The 18,852-nt window shown below is 39.1% G+C and overlaps 1 pseudogene; it reads right to left on the bottom strand.

The window, feature by feature from the left end:
• LOC140731522 (myeloperoxidase-like) overlaps positions 1 to 18,852 on the bottom strand; it is a 46,287-nt pseudogene that overhangs the window by 9,772 nt on the left and 17,663 nt on the right.

Genomic DNA, 18,852 nt, shown 5'->3' with positions numbered 1-18,852 from the left:
ATAGCAAGCTAGTTGTAGTCTCATCTAAAATATTATAAAAGGGAAGCACAACCTTCCTATGTATGGAATCAATTTCCATAGAAATAAATAATAATAATCTATTATCATCTAACCACTTGCTTTCCTCCACAATAGCATGTGAGTTGTGTCCAGAACTTTCTACATCTGAGAGCTTTACAATTTCTCACTATTTAGATAAAATGCTTTTTCCCTTGTCAAAATAGACCATCTTCTTATATTATATTAAGTTTACCAGATCTTTGTCCGGTTATTTAACCCAGCCAAATCCTTTTGTAAACTCTCTATGTTCTTTTCTTACTTACCTTCCTAACTGCCTTTATGTCATCAACTATCTTTGCAAGCATACCTTTGGTGTGTTCATTCAAGATGCTTAAAAATTGTAAGAGGCAAAGGTCCCAGCTCCCTGTGACACAGCACTCATTACATCTTGCCAAGCAGATAAACACCCAATTATATCTATTCTGTTTTTTGTTCGCCAGACTATACTTTATTCATGCCAACATCAAACATCATGAGCTTTTATTTTCTGCAACAACTATATCATAGGCTTTCTGGAAATTAATTCCTACTTCCTCTCCTCAATATTGTGTGTGTGTGTTTTTGACCATTACCATCCATCATTGAAGAAGTCCAGAAAGCAACAGACAGCCATCGGCGTCCATCTTTTGGTTAAACCTTTTTAATGATTTTATCTCAGACCGTCCCCTTTCACAGCACAGCCAGCCAAACCCAACAGCTCAAAATGGTCAGTGTCAAAATGACATTCATATCCTAATAACTTATTTCAATCAATAGTTTTGAATAGTTTGAAGGTGGCTGGCAACAGGGCCTTCTGTCAGATATAAAGTTGAACTGACATATGCATAATATTTGTAAACTGCCTATGTGCCATGAGTTTATGGAGTCACAGAATGATGCAGCATGAAAACATTATTCATCTCAGCTCATCCATGCCAACCATGATGCTAATCCCATTTGCCCATGTTCGTCTTCTATCCTTTCCTCCATAACTTTCTGCACTTAACTATTGTATTTGGGTGGCTACATAAGATTTTTTAGATTTTTTTGCCATTTGACCAATAGTACATTTATATTTATGATACCTTGATTAATACATACGTATATTGAATTTCTCTGCTTTTGTGCATGATAACTGTTTGTCCATATGTGAGGCTATTGTATGTCTGGTGTCTGGATATCTGTGGTATCTGCTTGCCCTTTCACCTGCAGTTCCTGTAGGTGCATTGTGTGTGCATGCCCATGCATTGTAATTATATCTGTACAATGTTTGAATGAGCATGGTATCTAAGGCCCCAGGTGTACATGCTGCCTGCTTGATATACTTTTGCACGCGTGTACCATGTCGGAATGTGAACAGTGCATGTATGTCATTTGTGCAGAGTTTCTGTGTGCCATAACCAAATGATTATTGTTTCACTTCACACCTACTACATTAAATATCTGTAAGGCAAGCTCTGCACTGACCAATAAAGTTTCATTTGTTTTATCTGATTTAACACAAATGGGATTAGATGTAAAATGAAACTTTCCCTTTGCACTGTTCTCAAAACAAATACCTAGTTTTGTTGCAACTTTCATAAGAATTAGAATAAAGCTTGTGTTATACTTTCCCATCGTTATTGCTTGATTACTCTCTCCGTTAAGAACATCATGATTATGTGCTGTGTCGTATGACATGGGTAATCATGGTCTTTTGACCATGATTGTTCTTGACAAACTTTTCTACAGAAGTGGTTTGCCATTGCCTTCTTCCAGGCAGTGTCTTTACAAGACAAGTGATCCCAGCCAATATCAGTACTCTTTAGAGGTCCTCTGCCTGGCGTCAATGGTCGCATAGCTAGGATTTGTGATATGCACCAGCTGATCATATGACCATCCAGCATCTGCTCGCATGGCTTCATGTGACCCTGATCGGGGGCTAAGCAGGTGCTACACCTTGCCCAAGAGTGACCTGCAGTCTAGTGGAGGGAAGGAGCGTCCTACACCTGAGGCGCATCTCCACCCCACCACCCATTCTATTTCATTGGAATTATAGTTCTTCTAATCCTTGTAGCTATTTACTGAAGCATCATATTACTGGGAATTGGATAAAGCAGCCCAACATCAACATACTGAGGATGCAAGACCTAGCAAAAACCTTTTTGTTTAACCTGATCTATATTTGGGACTGGGCTCTTAGTTGTCAGTTTGCTGACTCGCCAGTGCTGTCATTAAAAGTTTTGCATTTGTGTAGGTTTCATCAAACCGCAAAAACATCTTCAACTGTTTCACAGATATTGACATTCTTTGACGTGCTGTAATAAGTGTAGTGTTTGAACAGAATATCATATTTTTAAACTAACAAATCAATGCACAAGTGCAAAACTATGTGGCAAATTTAAAATACTGTGATTTTTTGAGATGTATTACTTACCCTGATCTACAATTCTCCAGAGAGAGAAGAAAGAATTACGCAAGGGAAGGTTTGGATATCGTGGGTGTTCCTGGTAGCTTTCATTGAAACGATGGACCAGTGACTGAATGGTGACGTGTGATTACCGGAAAAAAGCAGTGGCAAAAGCATTGGCTATTCCGGGATCAATGGATTCATTGTGACCACTGTAGGGTAGGAGAAACCTCTCCATTGCTGCTGGACCAATGAGACGAGGGATGTAGTCTCTAAAGGTTATAATCTGCCAGAGATGAGCCAGGGAGAGAAATGGAAAGAAAATTCAGAGGTGTCTGGTCTCCCAGACAGTAGCAAAACACTACATCTTTTGCAAACTAAATGCTAATTTATTGTAGTTTATATTACAATCAGTCATCTCAGTTCAAATGAAAAGTCTTCTACCTGAGGTGTGAACTCTGTTGCTCTCTCCATAAGTGCCACCTGACGAGCTGGTATTTACTGTTTGTATTTCAGACTTGTAGCACTTGGAGTCAGAACATAGAACATAGAAGGTAGAAATCTACAGCACATTACAGGCCCTTCGGCCCACAAAGTTGTGCCGACCATGCAACCTATTCTAGAAGCTGCCTAAAATTACCCTACTGCATAGCCCTCTATTTTTCTAAGCTCATGTACCTATCTAAGAGTCTTTTAAAAGACTATCGTATCCACCTCCACCACCGTCGCCAGCTGTGCACGGCATGCACCCACCACTCTCTGTGTGGATAAACTTACCCCTGACATTGCCTCTGTACCTACTTCCAAGCACCTCAAAATGATGTCCCCTTGTGTTAGCCATTTCAGCCCTGGGAAAAAGCCTCTGGCTATCCACACAATCAATGCCTCTCATCAGTTTATACACCTCTATCAGGTCACCTCTCATCCTCCATTGCTCCAAGGAGAAAAGGCCAAGCTCACTCAACCTATTCTCGTAAGGCATACTCCCCAATCCAGGCACCATCCTTGTAAATCTACTCTGCATTCCTTCTATAGTATTCATATCCTTCCTGTAGTGAGGTGACCAGAACTGAATACAGTACTCCAAGTAGGGTCTGACAAAGGTCTCATATAGCTGTAACAATACATCACAGCTCTTGAACTCAGTCCCATGGATGATGAATACCAATACACCATAAGCCCTCTTAATAACACTGTCAACCTACGCAGCAGCTTTGAGTGTTCTATGGACAAGGACCACAAGATCTCTCTGATCCTCCACACTTCCAAGAATCTTACCACTGATACTATATTCTGTCCTCAAATATAACCTAGAGAAATGAACCACTTCACACTTACCTGTTTGAACTCCATCTACCACTTCTCAAATCAGTTATGTATCCTCCTGATGTCTCACTGTAACCTCTGACAACCCACCAGACTATCCACAACACCCCAACCTTTAGTGATATCAGCAAACTTACTACCACCCTTCTACTCTTCATCCATATCATTTATAAAAATCACAAAGAGGAGGGGTCCCAGAACAGATTACTGCAGAACACCACTAGTCACCGACCTCATGTAGATTATGAACCATCTACAAGCACACTTTGCCTTCTGTTACAAGCCAATTATGGATCCACAAAGCAGGGTCTCTTTGGATCTCATGCCTCCTTATTTTCTGAATGAGTCTTGCATGGAGAACCTTATCAAATGCCTTACTGAAATCCATGTACACTACATTCACTGCTCTACCTTCATCAATGTGTTTTGTTACATCCTCAAAGAATTTAGCCAGGCTCGTAACGCATGACCTGCCTGTGACAATGCCATGGTGACTATCCCTAATCAGGTTACGTCTCTCCAAATGCTCATAAATCCTGTCTCTCAGGATCTTCTCCAACATCTTGCCCACCCCTAAAATAAGACCCACTGGTCTATAATTTCCTGGATTATCTCTATTCCTTTTCTTGAACAAGGGAACAACATTGCTGGAACAACATTTACAATCCTCCAATCCTCTGGTACTTCTCCCATCCTTATTGATGATGCAAAGATCATCGGCAGAGGCTCAGCAATCTCCTCCCTCTCTTTCCACAGTGGCCTGGGGCATATCTCATCCAGACCCGGCGACTTATCTAACTAAATGCTTTTCAAAATCTTCAGCATATCCTCTTTCTTAATGTCTACATGCTCAAGCATTTTAGTCCACTATAGGTATATAAAAGAGTGATGTGAAGAAAAGCTTTCTACATAAAATATTGATGTTCTGAAATTTGCTGACTTAAGGGCGATGGAAATAGAATCAATCAGAGGGAATTGAAAAGTAAACACAAGAAATTCTGCAGATGCTGAAATTCCAGAGCAACACACAAAATGCTGAAGGAACTCAGCAGGGCATGCAGCATATATGGAGGAAAATGAACAGTCAATATTCTGGACTGAGACCTTTCATCATAACTGGAAAAGAAGGGGAAGGCAGACAGGGGATGAGGGAGGAGAAGAAGTACAAGCTGGCGATGAATTGGATTCACCTGTCAACTTGTGCTCCTTGGTCAAGACAATTGGATAGTGACTTGTGAAAGAATAGTTTTCGAGCTTTGGAAAGAAAGTTAATGAATGGGATTGATGTGATGCTTTTACTAAAAACTATATTTTTATGGACATAGTGATCTTCTTCAGCAACATGCTACAATGTAATTCTTTTATTCATTCCCAAGACGTGAATGTTGCAGGCAAGCTTGGTGTCTGTCTCTTGTTAGTGTTAACAAGAGATGAATAGAGGTTACTCAGTTTCAACTACAGGTCAGAGATATCCATCAGTGAGAGTTACCGGGTGAAAGGATGGAATTTTAGATGCAATTGCTCTTGTCTCTGGAATAATGTTCAAGTCTATAGTTACTAGTTCAGTTGCTCGACCGCCATGCTATCACAACCAATTATTGATCATTCCTGTTCTTAAGAAAGTAAGATGAGGCACACATCTGAACAATAGCAATGACTGGGGTGTAAATTCTACCATAGATTTGTTGGGTATGGAGGTCATGGATTTAGAATCAGTAAGGTCAGGAATGATGAATAAACAATGATATAATTGTTGTCAAAAATTAAAGAGGAACCTACAATAGAAAATGTATTACCACTATACCATTGCCACTTTAATGTACAAACATTTGTACAATGCATGTCCATTTTAATATATCCTACTAGTCAATAGAAATGAGGTAGAAAACTGGGCAAATGCAAAATTGAATTAAGATACTAAGGAAGAAATACCCACTCTATTTTCCATCACTGCCCAATTGGAGCAACGCAATGGCGCAGCTAGTGGAGAACTACATCACAGTACCTGGTTCAATTTTGATATTGAGCACCATCTGTCTGGAGTTAGATATTCACACTACAACCCTGGGGTTCCTTTAAACACTCTATTTCCTCTGAGATCCCAAAGATATTCTAGTTGGTAGTGTGGTTGGCCAATGTAAGTGGTAATATCTGGAGACATTTGATGGGAATGTAGGGAGGACAAGACAAGAAAGAATTAAAATTTAAGATGAGTGTAAATGGACAGTTGATGGTCAGTGCAGACCCAATAGACTGAAGGGTTCGTTTTGAGTTGTATCTTTCTATGAATGTGATTCTATTCTTACTAAATCCATCTCACATTTGGATGCATCCTATTATAAATTACTTGATGAAATGCTCCCATGATTTTCCTCGCTTCCTGATAGATTGTTTCACCACTCCAATGTGGGTTCAGCACCTTCAGTTCTCTTGCTAGACGGTTGTGTTCTCGTAGAATCAACACATGAAAGGACAAGAGCCCCAGGTGCTCATTCACACATCCATCTCCTGCTGATCCAAGATAAATATTACATTGACAACAATTTTGCATCATTGAAGAAAATATCAGCATTTTATTAGTTATATTTCAGTCTTGGTTTGAAATCATTTCTTACCTTTTTTTGCATAATTTTTCAATCCCATTTCCCTCTCTTTTATCTAAAATAGATTAAAGACTTTCTAGTAGTTTCAGTGAGATAAACCAATTCCATTTGGTCAACAAAACAGCAATATCAGTGTTACACACAAAACACTGGAGGAGCTGAAAGGATCAGGCAACATCTATAGAGGGAAGTGGACAGTCGACGTTTTGGGTCGAGATCTTTCATCAGGGCATCATATCAGAGTTATGTATATTGACCATCCCCAACACACACGTAGCTAAGCATTTATATACAGAGTGTTGAATGAGCTTCATTAGATGAGATAGCCAAACAGGAAAGATTTTCCAATTCATGACAAGCCATTTACAATAAAGAGAGTTAATGAAAAAGACAGGGGCCTTTTTAAAAAAAAATTCCAGTAGTAATTTACAGATGTTAATTTGCTTCTGTTCTATCTGCTAGCAGCAAGAGATAAAAATTTTAAGCAGAGGTTTCTTTAACTGACTGAAATGAAAATGAAGTGGATGAGAATCACTGATTTTACACAATTGCCATAAACTTGACTAAATGTTGAGGAGTGATCTCTGAGGAAGAGCCTCATTAGAAGAAAGGAGTGAGAGTTCACTTTAGAGAATGTGTAAATTTTCCTGTGGGGCATACAGGAACATAACTACTCCTAATACAAAACAGTTTAGTAATGAGCTTTTATGGCCTTATCACATCTTAGTCACACGTCAGCCCTCAAGAAAAACACTGGCCACTCAGGCCACAAGTTAGTATTGCAATAATGTCATTGATCCTGCCTCCATTTGCTGAAAAGAACAGACTGGTCAGTTGTCAACATCCAGATAGGACACTGATGGCTATGTCCCCAAGAATTTCAACTGATCTCTCAAATTGTTTAAATGAAGATAATGCTTTTTTAAAAAATTCCTGATAATTCATTCTGTTGATTTTACAGAGAGCTAAGATAAACCTTTGGTCCATGTCTCATTGAATAAAGCTTGTTTTGCAAACAGGATTCATATTTACCTGTTTCCAACTTACTGGGAGTTCCCCAGGAACCAACATTTTCCATGTACTGTTCATCAATCCCAGACTTATCGCTTTACCTTCCTCTCCCAATATAATGAATGATAACTCACTTCTATTGTGCAATTTATTTGATTTCTGCTTCTGCAGAGTATCATATCAATTTATATTAAATACATTAATTTTGCTTGGGTTATTTCTATTTCAGCCCTGCAAGTCACTCACTTACACACTTACAAGTACATGAAAGACCCAATGCTTTACTTCTTTTGGCTGCATTGATGTAATTAACTTGATATAATTACAAATTTGTTCAATGAAAATACACGAAAAGAAGCCCATCAACTCCTTTGATCTCTATCAGTTCTTCAAAAAAGGTTTTCCAATTTGTCCCTTTAACCTGCTCTTAACCCAGCTTTCAACATCATTAAGCCAATTCTCTTGAAACGTGTCAGTAGATCTGCTTCTCCATCCTTTCATTCAGTTCAGTTTAGTGGATTCCAAAATGTAATAACTTGTTTTTTCAATACTTTTTCCACATGTTGTCTCTGATTCGTTCACCAATTGCATTTCATCTGTCTCCTTTAGTTACTGAGCCTCTGTCATAGAAATCAATCTCTAGAAATCCCTTCATGATTTTAAATGCTTTTATCAGATCTCCCCTTCATTTTTGCTGCTATAAGAACAAATTCAGTTTCATCAGACTTTCACAATTCCTTCAAGTTTCTCTTCTAAGCTCTTGATATAAAGCTCTGGTATAATATGTAGTGCTTTTACTTACTAATTCATATTTTTTCAAGTGATAATTAATATCTTTCCTGGATTATATCTACAAGGGTTTCCTCCCAACCTCTAACATTAGGTTAATTAGCAAACAGTTGCTGAATTTACATCTTTGACATATCCACAGTTATCAATCCTGCAGAACTTAAGGGAGATAGGAAGATTATGGCCAAAACTTCCACATTTCCTACCTTCACAACCAAGGTTACATTGCAGCTGAACCAGTGCAATCTTTTTTATTTCAAATGTGACCAGCCTTTAAATATTTCCCCTTTCTGTCAATTCATTTACTCAACGTCTTTTAATTCTACTTTTATTTTGTGGCCAGAAGGAACTAAAATTCTGAAGGCATACTGATCCTGCATTGAGCAGTCACTGACAGTCTCACAGTTTAGTCATTTCCTGCTCAGAATGTTTCGGGATCAATATTTACTCCTCTGAACCTCACTGGGTGAGGAGTGACCATGTGCAACAGGGAACACACCTGACAGGTGAACTTGAATGTCAAAGAGAGAGGCAGAAGCCTTCCCACAATTGAGAACATCTTCAAAACATATGTGCCTCAAGAAGGCAGCATCCTTCATCAAGGACCCTTGCCTTCCGGGCATGTCCTCTTCTAATCAGGGAGGTGGTACAAGAGCCTGAAGAAATACACTCAATGTTTTAGGAACATCATCTCCCACCCCCCCCCCCCCCCACCATCAGAGCTCTAAATGGTCCATGAACTCATGAACACAACCACATTATTCCTCTTTCACATTGTTTGTTATTTTAGTTTTTTTTTTGTTACTTACAGTAAATTTTATTTTACTTCCTGCACTGTACTACTGCCACTAAACAACGTATTTCAAGACATGTGTCAGGGATAATAAACCTGATTTTGGTTCGGATTCTGAGGTTATCTAATTCCGATTCTGATTATGGAGGGAGAACAGAGGCTGTGGGGTGAATCTCAGTGGTGGAGAGAAAGCACAGGGTATAGTGTTCTTACCTGTTGAAGACAGACATGAAGGTCTTCTCCCATACCCTGAATGGAAAGAAGTGGATTAGGGCTTCAAGTCTTATTCTTGAGGTTAGAGCTAACTACTCAAAGTTCAGAGAATTAAAAGGTAGACTTAAAAGACATTGAGTAAATGCCTTTTAAAGATCAGAGTGTTCTTGCTGAGTTGCAGCCAAGGCCAATTGAAATGTAAAGAAGTAATTTTATTAATGGAAGTAACTTGAATGTCTTCTTTTCTGTTGTGAAAACAGGTTAATGAGGATTTTAAGTTAGTTACTATGTTTTCCATTAATGATATACATTCCTTGATACACTGTATTTTATTGCTCCTTCATGAAATATGGTTGGTTCAGAAACAGTGGGTTTCTGGCTTGGGAGCAGGGGGGATAATCCGACCCATTCTGTTGGATGTCTGATATTAGAGAATCCACAATTTCTCAAAATCACATTTTTGGAGCAGAACCTCACTCATAATTTCATTGAGTTATCAGGTGAACTGATCATCTTAATTGAAAAGATAAAATGATCCACCAGGACGGATATTTCTATTTGTGTTGTATTGGAACTCTCACCTGCTAAGAAACATGGAACTCCAGTGTTGTAGGGATTCATTGTACAAGGGCTTTCTTGTTCACTATTGCTAAATGGTAAGTACTCCAGCCCATTGTCAGAGTAGTTCTGGTCAACTTTCAGCAGTCCCAGATCAGACGTATGGTTTCGGATTCGATTTGCAATCGACTTGGCTCTCTCATATACCATATTAGCATCGATAAAGGATGTTACAGCGTTTAGCTGTTCCCAAATGCTACCGTGTCCGTAGAATGAGACCGTCTCGCCAGTACCACATACAGGAGCAGATCGCAAGAAAGGCATGCAGGCTACACTGTTATTGAAGCTGCGATCATTACGAGGTATCTAATAATGAGAATAATAAAACCAATTTCAGGCATTTGAGTGTGCTCATGCTAATTCATGAGATAAACCGGCATTCCTCGCAGATAAATCTTCCTCACTCATAAGTGCACACACACACACTTCAGCTGAAATAAATACCTTCCCAAGAATAAGATATTGCTATCAGTAGACAGTTAACCTATCAGAGCATATAGGAATTTAGGATTAACCACTCAAAACCTGCGGAGAAGCTAGCTGGACAAACAGAACAATGAATTTTAAAAGTCCCTTTTTTGAATCGATTTAGTTTATTAGCTATAAAGATATAGGTGATAGGAAGAAAAGCTGAATGAAAGACAGATGATAGGGAAGGAGGTGGAAGCAGCTTTAGAAGGTTTACATGCTTAGTTCTTCAAAGATCCAAATAAATAGATTAGAGAAGATTTGTGGTAAACTTCAGGAAAGCTGTCTAAAATTAAGCTGGTTAAATTGAGTGCAAAGCATAATACAGTCCTAATGCACTAATAGCATCTATGGAAAACTCTATTGTCAATTGCCACTGAAATACTGTACTGAGGTAGTTAAATATTAGTTATAGCCTACAAAATGCCCAGGATATCTTCAAGAAGCGGTGTCTCAGAAAGGCAGCATCCATTATTAAGGATCTCCAGTACCCAAGGCATTCCTTTTTCTCATTGTTACCATCAGGAAGGAGGTACAGAAGCCTGAAGGCACACACTCAACAATTCAGGAACAGCTTCTTCCCCTCTGCCATCCGATTCCTAAATGGACACTGAACCCATGAACACTACCTCACTTTCTTAATATATATTATTTCTGTTTCTGCATGATTTTTAATCTATTTAATATACATATATTGTAATTGATTTACTTGTTTGTTTATTTATTTATCCTTCAATATCATGTAATGCATTGAACTTCTGTTGCTAAGTTAACAAATTTCAGAACACATGCCAGAGATAATAAACCTGATTCTGATTCTGTTAAGCAAGGCCATTAGACTGGTATTGAGTGCCCCTCCCCCATTATCAATAACATTGCAATCACTTTAGATAATAAATTCAGTTAGCATTGATCTGAATTGTCTACAGACATATAAATCAGGGACAGTAATGGGCAAGTAGTCAGTAACTAGTTAAGTGCGATCTGCCAGGTTATTTACATTCAGATTGGCTCTGATTCATCAAGTAACACAAAATGACACTAGAAAAGCCAAGGGGTTATTCCAGCTGACATTCATCATTGAAAGAACTGGCTAATATAGTCTTAAAGTGCATTCCTCTCTGCAATAACCAGTCACTGGTGCTTTCAGAAACACCAAATAAACAATTGTCCTCTAGTCATTAAACTGAATGTTAATATCAAGCATATGACCACATGGCTAAAGGTTTGCAATGTATGTATTTCAGTTACCAAAAGAGACCTTTTGGATTAATAGCGACCCCATGTGATCCTGCATGCTACCAAAGACCGGATGTCCACAAAAACAACTCACAGTTATACAGAGCATTGACAAGCACGAGAATACAGTAGACCAGAACTAAATAGATATATAGTCAAAGAATGAAAGTATTTGACAACAAGCTTGGTAGGATATTTTTAGAAAGGATGAAAGCTTTGGGGATAATGGTGGATTTGGAAAATCCAGGCCTGAATCTGACCAATGAAAGGTATATTCATTGATGGTAGGATGAAGGGAGGGACTAGCACAAGAGTCTGGAGAAAAACAGAATTCACAGCCTGACAAATACGTTTATATATACGTATGTAGCCAACTTGAAGTTGGAACTGAGTGTGAAAATAATGTGGATCAATCCCCAAGGCATATAGTTAAAGAGACACATAGAATCAGCACCTAAATAGAGTTAGCACTGAGGTCTAAAGTTGTGGCTCCCATTGTTTAACTGTGCAAATATGTAATTTGTCCTAGAATGATCTTGCATATGTTGCCAAGGTTAGGAAAGAGGGAGGGCTGAATATCATCAGTGCTCAAATAGAAACTGATACTTCACAACTGAAGGTGACGTTGGAACTTCAGAGATGTAAGTTAGGTAGAGGTGCAGTCCAACAACAAATCCAGGAGTATGAAGAATTGGAAGATTAACTATTGTTAGATGTGTACCATCCACAAATTGATAAAGAAAAGGAAGAGAGGCAATCTACAACTGAAAACTGAAGGAAAATATTTTGATAAATAATGTCAGAATGCCAGTGCAGCTGAGGAAGTGTAAATCAACAGGTCATAACCAAACACGAGGAAATCTGCAGATGCTGGAAATTCAAGCAACACACACAAAATGCTGGTGGAACACAGCAGGCCAGGCAGCGTCTATAGGAAGAAGCACTGTCGACGTTTCGGGCCAAGACCCTTCGTCAGGACCAATGAGACTATCACTTGGGTCAGTGCCCGGGAATAAAGTTAACGTTGCAGGAAGGACAGACCTGCACTTGGGATAGCCGTTCATTCAAGGCGAGTGAAAACCAGGAAGATGCTGGCAGTGAAGCAGTAGTTTTCACCAACTTGAAACTAAAGTGTGCACTTTTTATGGAGGAGGAAAAACTGGTGATGATTTTAAAAGAACATGGGAGAAAATGATTTTCAAAGTTCTGGTATCGCAGCTATGTTCAGTCTAATGGAAAACTATTGCTTCAAAGCTGAAAACTAAGCTCTTCTTTCGTATGTTGTTTGGCCAGTGTCTAAGAGATTGAAGTTAAAATTCTACTGTGTTATTCTATCCTTATATCAAGAACAAAACATTCTGACCATAATGGGAAGACATGGACTTCTCCGTGCACATGTTTTATCACAGTTAATGCCTTCATTAAAACTCTGGATGCTGCCTGATTGAGGGGCTAGATACAGGTCATGGTCAAGCCATTGTCCCCATTGCACGAAGGTATGAGCATTGTCCCGCCCCAAGGGAACAATCTAATTGGTCACCTGTAGAATCTTGTTTGAAACACTTCACACCTGAAAAAAATAGGAATAAAGCATAAAACAATGTGAGGCCTTATTCCTTGGAAACATAATTATTGGCTCTGGAAATCAATAAAGAGCACCAAACTCTGCCAGTATTTTTCAGTATTCATAGTCATTAGAGATAAAGAAAACTAGGCACCTAGAATTGAAGGACTATTCCACCTCAGTGGGTCCAAGCACTATGTTAAAGGTTGTTGTTGGGAGATGCCTCCTCACCTTATACTGCTGATCCAGAGACTTTCTGCAGACTAGAATTGTAACCTCGTAATGTTGCTTTATTACTCTAGGTCATGCATGCTTCTACTTGAAAGATTGCATAGAATTAGGTGCAATCCACATATTATCCTGCATATCAGGAAAAGATTGCACAATGCAATATTTTTTGTTAATAAGTTAATATGTTAAAGAACACATTGCTTTGTTTAAAAAATGTATTCTTAATCTTCCCAATGACTTTGTCAAAGCTTAGCACTTTATTTGCTTACTTGTACTGCACTTTCTCTGTTGACTCTATAATAAATTCTGCATCTGTTTTTATTACTTCGATGTACTTATAATAGGCGTGATCTGCCTGGATGCCACATAAAGAGAAATTTTTCATTGTATCTCTGTACACGTGAGAGTAACAAACTAATGAATGTGTTTTAAGAGTGCGGAGATTTTCAACTATACTGAACGTGCCTTCTGCTGAAGAATGGGTATGCACAGGGTTATTGAGAATGCTTGGCAAATACAGAATAGCTGGTTAGACAACATCATTGTGTACACAATTTTGCATTATCCACAAGATACATGTCAATGCTTGGTGTTCTTTCTTATTATGTTTACAAAAAATGGCTCTATTATTCCTGCTGTAACAATTTTCCAGGTATATGTTCATCAGGAAAGGGTGCTGTAGTGACGGTACTGAAAGCTGAAAAGATAGAGGTTTCATTCAGAAGGAAATGCTATTTTCAACAATTGCTTAACTTCAGCCTCTTTGTATATAATGGAATAAGACTCTTCAAAGCTGGAGAACTAGAAATGTGGGAAGTGATTTTGCTGAGAATGACATTGAGAGAGAGCTACCATGGGGCGGTATGTTAGTGTAGCAGTTAGCGCAGTCGCTTTACATCACTGATTCAATTCCCACCACTGTCTGTAAGGAGTTAGTATCCTCTTTCTGTGAGGACATGGGTTTCTCCAGGTGTTCTGGTTTCATCCCATACATTTGGGGTTAGTGAGTTGTGGGTATGCAAAGTTAGCACTGGATTTGCAGGCTGCCCCTAACACAACCCTCGCTGATTTGCTTTGACACAAATGATGCATTTCACTGCATACTTCAATGTTTTGATATACATGTGACAAATAAAGCCAACCTTTAAAAGATTTTAACCTTCAAAAAAATCTGTTTTGCTCCCTTTCATCCATACAAATAATTTTTTGCTTACTGGCAGCAAACGAAATACTGAATAAAATTTCCTCCTACTCCAACCTTTTGGAAGTGAAAATCCATCCTTATATTGAGCTGGGAGCCAGCGGGCAAATGTAACATTATCTGCTCCCAGGTGAGGCTTCTTCCTGAAAAATTGATAAAATAAAACAGAGTGAATTTTCTAAATTTTCTTTCATTAAGTTCTTCCTGTCTCCAGGACTGACTTTCCAATCTTTTACTATTGGTCTAATAAGACTATATTAAAAGCTCTAGAGTCCCTCAGGGCTGCCTTTCCAACCCACTACCAATCTCCATTCCACTGTCCTCTGCCCCTGTGACAGGATCAAGATCTGTTAATGATCCAATACTTTTCTTCCAGGAATATCCTTCTAATTCCCACTGACCAACGCCAGGACCAACATGAGACCACCACGCCCACATTCCTGAATCATCTGAAGCTGATTCTTTCAGATACAATTCTACTCCTTCCTGTCTCCCACAATGTACTTCTTTTTCAGTTAGAGCAGAAAACAGACAACACAAAGAGATCACATGATCACAAAATGACTGGAGAAATTTAACAGGTCAGACAGCATCAATGGAAGGAGAGGATCAGTAGAAGTTCTAGACCTGGAATGAAAGATAGAGGGGAGATAACCAGTGTAATGAGGTGAGGGGAAAGGGTGGAGCAAGAGCTGGTAAGTAATAAATGGATCTAGAATACAATGGGGTGATAAGCAGATGGAAGATGATAGGTGGAGCCATGAAGATGATGTAATTAGATAGGAAAGAAAGGTGGGGTGGGAAGATAGGAGCAGTAGAGAGAGGACTGTGTGGGTGATGGATGGAGGAAGAGAAAGAAACTGGGTGTTAAGGGGCTGCAGAGGGTGTACGAGGAACTGGGTAGAACAGGAAGAAAGATAAAAAGAAGAGACAGCGAGCTGGTTATCTGAATTTGCAGAATTCAATGAATATGCCATTGGGTTACAGACTGCCCAGTCAAATTTTCAGCTGCTGCTCATACTTAGCCTCTCCCTAGTGGTGGAGATGGCCAAGGACATTTAGGTCAGTGTGAGAATAGGAACAGGAATCAAAACGGATTGCAACTGGATGTCCGGCAAGTTTGCAATTGCTCACTGAATTGAATATTCAAGATTCAGGAACTGCACAGAACACAACAGCAAAAACAGGCCCTGTCCTTCCCTCCCATCCACACACTTATACACTTCTCTAACCGTAGGCCAGGCTGTCCTCTTTGACCCCCATCTGTGGTGATATCATGTTGATGCACTATCAATAACTCCAAAAGACTGGAAGTAGAGTAAATACTGAAAGGCTTTTATTAGCAGTAAAACGGAGCACCTTCATGCTGGATGACCGTGGGAGGAGCCACAGCAGCAGTCAGCAGAGGGGTGTGTCCAGACAGATATACATGGTTTACCACACGTGTCACGTGTAAGAACGTGATTGAACAGGGTCGGGACCATGCGCAGGAATGAGGAATGATCTAGAAACTGTATGGTGAAAGCGTGTTTGGTTTTGGTTGCTGTAAAAAAAAGTTCTAGTTTTAATCCTTCCAGAATATGGTTTGTTCTTAGTAACCCAGGGTATGTGTAAAGAACACAACATGGTGTCAGAAGTCGGTCTGGAAGAATAATATGTTTCGCTAATATGGGAGAAGCAAAAATAATTGAAAAACAAGCGTGAACTGTTTTGGGTGTGCTAACTGTTTTAAAAATGGAAGTTTTGCAACCCCCATCAATGGTTCAGCTGACTGGAAACGTTGCTGAAAACTGGAAAAGATTTAAACAGCATTTTGAAATTTATCGAAATCAAAATATCTTTTTTGTCATTGCATTGTACAATTTGTCATGCACCAATACAGCGAAAATGTGTTTGCAACTCTCGTACTCAATGCTATAAAACAACAAATAAAATAAATACAGTAAACAATAAATAAAATCAAGTAACCAGCCAGTACAAGCAATGTCTAGCAGTACAAAAGCGCAACTCAGATGTGTGACAGCCATAAAACCAGTATTAAAAGTAGCAATATAACAGATTTATGGATGATGCTTGATCGATTGGTTCAGCGCAATTATAGCTCTGGGAAAAAGGTATTTTTCAGTCAGGAAGTGTGGGCATAGAAAATCTATAACATCTGCCAGATGGAAAAAGTTCAAACAGATGATTGCATGGGTGTGTATTGTCCTTACAGATGCTTGTAGCTTTCCTTAGGCAGCGTGAGCTGTAGGTGTCCTCCAGGGCTGGGAGCTGCGTCCCGATGCGCTAGAGATGACCCACTGAAGTGCTTTCCTATCAGCTGCTGTACAACCGAGATACCATACAGAGATGCAGTTTATTTGTTGGCGATCGGAGCAGAAAATAAATCGGAATAAACAAAAGCTGCAATTCTACTTCACATGATTGGGAATGATGCAGTTGAGGTATATAACCATTTTACTTTTGAGAATGGAGATAATTTGAATCTAAAAGTGATAATCGACAAGTTTGAAGCATTTTGTATACTGGAGCGCAATGTGACATATGGACAGTACAAATTCTTTACATGCAAACAGAAAGCTGGTCAAACAATTGATCAATTTGTTACAGAATTGAGAAATCGCAGTAAACCATGCACGTTTGCAGAGCTTACAGACTTTCTCATTAAAAACAGAATTGTTTTGCGGGATTCTGGATAATGGTCTGAGAGAAAGACTGTTAGAACAAGATTTGAATTTGGAAAAAGCTGTGGCGCTCTGCAAAGCTTTAGAGACCGTGATATCGCAGGCTAAAGAGCTTTTTAGCAAGAACGGCAGCGTAGAGGCTGTAAAGCGCGAACATATTAGAAAAAATAACTAAGTGACAATGAAACTGATGGAGAGCAAGACGTTATCTGAAAAAAACTTTGTGATCACTCTGGGCGGCAGCACTGACCTAAAAAATGTTCAACATATTGGAAAATATGCAACAACTGTGGTAAGTGTAATCATTTTTCACACTGTTGCAGAAGTAGAAAGGAAATAAAACACGTAAATGCAGTGCTTGAAAATGAACACGAGGAGCTTTATATAGATGTGCTTTGTGAAAACAAACAAAGTAAGAATGACTGGACCATGCCATTGCAAGTGAACGAAAACATTATTCTGTTTAAACTGGATACTGGAGCACAAGTAAATGTTCTTGCAGAATCTGAGTTTAATGCATTAAAGCCAAGACCAAAGTTACATCAGAGAAATATAAAAGTGACTGGGTATTCAGGTGCAGACATTCCAGTTAAAGGAACATGTGGCAAAAGTATCACCCAAAAATATTGAGCACATGCTTTCATTTGTGGTCATGCCTAAGAATGTACAGTCAATATTGGGTTTATCTGCCTGTGAGAGACTGACTATGCTGAAAAGAGTCTTAGTCCTGGACAGTGACACAGAGTCAGAATACAGTGACTTGATGAAAGCATATGAGGACTTGTTCAAAGGGGTTAGTTGTCTTCCAGGAGAGCACACAATTAAAATTGACAACACAGGGCCACCCATAGTACATCCATGTAGAAAAGTGACTTTGCCTTACATGATCAACTGTAAACAGAGCTTGACAGAATTGAACGGTTAGGAATCATACAAAAAATTGATGAACTGACTGAATGGGTCAAATTGCTTGTTATTGTCGATAAGAAAAATGGAAAACTGAGGATTTGCTTAGATCTAAGAGCCTTAAATTGAGCCATTAAAAGAGAGCATTTCAAATTACCTACTCGTGAAGAAATTATAACCATATAACAATTACAGCACAGAAACAGGCCATCTCGGCCCTTCTAGTCCATGCTGGACGCTTACTCTCACCTAGTCCCACTGACCCGCACTCAGCCCATAACCCTCCATTCCTTTCCTGTCCATATACCTATCCAATTTTACTTTAAATGACAATACCGAACCTGCCTCTACCACTTCTACTGGAAGCTCGTTCCACACAGCTACCACTCTCTGAGTAAGGAAATTCCCCCTTGTGTTACCCTTAAACTTTTGCCCCCTAACTCTCAACTCATGTCCTCTTGTTTGAATCTCCCCTACTCTCAATGGAAAAAGCCTATCCATGTCAACACTATCTATCCCCCTCATAATTTTAAATACCTCTATCAAGTCCCTTCTCAACCTTCTACGTTCCAAAGAATAAAGACCTAACTTGTTCAATCTTTCCCTGTAACTTAGGTGCTGAAACCCAGGTAACATTCTAGTAAATCTTCTCTGTACTCTCTCTATTTTGTTGACATCTTTCCTATAATTCGGTGAACAGAACTGTACACAATACTCCAAATTCGGCCTTACCAGTGCCTTGTACAATTTTAACATTACATCCCAACTCCTATACTCA

Source organism: Hemitrygon akajei, chromosome 8 (genome assembly GCF_048418815.1).
Source record: "Hemitrygon akajei chromosome 8, sHemAka1.3, whole genome shotgun sequence".
Lineage (NCBI taxonomy): Eukaryota > Metazoa > Chordata > Chondrichthyes > Myliobatiformes > Dasyatidae > Hemitrygon > Hemitrygon akajei.
Note: the sequence above shows the minus strand (reverse complement) of the source record. Positions and strands in the feature narration are given on the sequence as shown.